The sequence below is a fragment of the Canis lupus genome, unplaced genomic scaffold (genome assembly GCF_048164855.1).
Source record: "Canis lupus baileyi unplaced genomic scaffold, mCanLup2.hap1 Scaffold_256, whole genome shotgun sequence".
Lineage (NCBI taxonomy): Eukaryota > Metazoa > Chordata > Mammalia > Carnivora > Canidae > Canis > Canis lupus.
In genome coordinates this window covers 69,607-71,831 of record NW_027326503.1, presented here as the reverse complement: position 1 = coordinate 71,831, position 2,225 = coordinate 69,607, and the positions used below count along the sequence as shown (strand labels likewise).

At 56.6% G+C, this 2,225-nt stretch overlaps 1 non-coding gene across 1 annotated transcript; it reads left to right on the top strand.

Moving 5' to 3' along the window:
• Positions 1-1,005: 1,005 nt before the first annotated feature.
• On the top strand, positions 1,006-1,196 carry LOC140629789 (U2 spliceosomal RNA). The gene has a single exon (XR_012027610.1). It is a non-coding gene; the product is annotated as a U2 spliceosomal RNA (small nuclear RNA).
• The last annotated feature ends 1,029 nt before the right edge of the window (positions 1,197-2,225 follow it).

Sequence of the window (2,225 nt, the reverse complement as noted above, 5' to 3'; positions counted from 1 at the left end):
TGGGCCTGACTCAGAAGAACCATTCCTCGTTTGTCGGCGCCCCCGGCTTCCTCGGCCTAGCCTGCCCCTTGCACTCGCCAAGCTGTGTGGTCTCGGGCCAGTTGCCTAACCTCTGCCTCCACCGCTCCTTCCCTCCTTCCGCAGGTAAACTCTGCAAGTTGGACGCGAAGAGAGCGCTGAGCGCAAGTCTGGCCCAGCCGAGGAGAAGCGTCTGGCTACGGTATAGCGCACGCGGCTCACTCGTTTCGGTGTCACAGGCACGACGCCTCCACTGGTACCTCGTGGCACCTAGGACCCACATCCTGGACCACTCAAACCCCCAGGTCAGGTCACGAGCTACCTCGGCCTTCCCTCAGTCCCACGAAGGAGGGAACGTAGGAAGGTGGCCACTTCTGCCCTGGGGAAACGGAGGCCCAGGGGGTTAGGTAGATGCCCAGGGAGCCCTCCCGATGGGGCGGTAGGGAGGCCACCCGTTCAGGGCCCGGTCTCGGGTCCCAACTGGTGTCTGGAGCCCTTGGCAGGTGACGCCAGCCAGGCGCTTCTGGGCTCCCCACGCCCTGGCCCCAGCCAGCCTGTAGGGTCCCGCAGTGACGACGTGAGGAGCCTCCTGGGCCCTGGGACGACTCCGCGCCAGCCCCCGGCGCCAGCCCCACGCCCGGTTCCACGGCCCTCCCCCGAGGCGGGCCAAAGCGGGAAGCCGAGGGCGCCTGGCCCGCAGCCGGGTTCCGCCGCCCGCCGCGCCTCTAGGGCTCCGCGCGCGGAGGGGCGGGCCATTCAAATTAGGAAGGGCCTTGCGGGGCCGGCGACGACGCGACGACGGACGCATCGTTTGTCTTTTAAAAGGAAGAGACTTTACAAGGGCTCAGGAGAGCCTAGCGGCTAGTGCCGCCCGTGCCACGGTGGGAGAAGCGGGGGGAGCGGGACGTGGGCGGAGCGGGAGGCGAGTCACCGTGAGTGTAAGGTGGACGTCGTCGGGAGGGCGTGCGCGGGGGGGTGCGCGGCGGTATCGCTTCTCGGCCTTTTGGCTAAGATCAAGTGTAGTATCTGTTCTTATCAGTTTAATATCTGATACGTCCTCTATCCGAGGACAATATATTAAATGGATTTTTGGAGCAGGGAGATGGAATAGGAGCTTGCTCCGTCCACTCCGCGCATCGACCTGGTATTGCAGTACCTCCAGGAACGGTGCACCCCCTCGGGGAAACACTGGGTTGTCAAAGACAGAGCCTAAGTTCTCCGGAGCCGCGCTTACAGAGGCTCTTTGCTGTTCTCGGGGAGGGTTGGGAGCGGGGCTTAGCGCAAGAGGAAAGCTCAGGGCGAGACTCGAATCGAAGTTGACTTCTTGTTTTCTTTTCTTCTCCAGCTCTGCTAACCTCAGCCGCACTTTCACGGTTTGTGGGAGCAACTGACCGTTGTACTACTGTTTTTCTCTTTCTGGTTTAGGTTGTTCATTTCCCTAAAGCTGTTTTTAAGTTTTAGTTTTGCCTCTTTTTTTTTTTTTTCCCTTAAGTTTTCATTTACTTATGAAAAGCAGAGAGGGAGAGAGAAGCAGGCTCCATGCAGGGAGCCTGACGTGGGACCCGATCTTGGATCCCCAGGATCACGTCCGGGGCTGAAGACGGCGCTAAACCGCTGAGCCACCCAGGCCTGCCCCCTTAAAACCCTTAAGACACCTGGGCGGTTCAGGGGTCGAGTGTCTGCCCTCATGAATCTAGGGCCTGATCCCAGAGTCCTGGGATCGAGGTCCGCAAAGGGCTCTCTGCAGGGAGCTTGCTTCTCCCTCTTCTTCCTCTGCTTAGGTCTCTACCTCTCTCCGTGTTTCTCATGAATAAAGAGAATATTTAAAATCAATAAGGGGGGATCCCTGGGTGGCGCAGCGGTTTGGTGCCTGCCTTTGGCCCAGGGCGCGATCCTGGAGATCGAGGATCGAATCCCACGTCGGGCTCCCGGTGCATGAAGCCTGCTTCTCCCTCTGCCTGTGTTGTGTCTCTGCCTCTCTCTCTCTCTCACTGTGTGCCTATCATAAAAAAAAAAAAAAAAAAAAAATATATATATATATATATATATATATATATATATATATATATATAAAATCAATAAAATCTTTTTAAAAAGGATCTCTTATAAAATTTGCCAGCAAGGAAAATACCTCGGCGTGAGGCAGATTTTGTCTCCTGTCTCATGAAATTCTGTGGGTAGTCTGAATATAATTTAACAAAACAAGT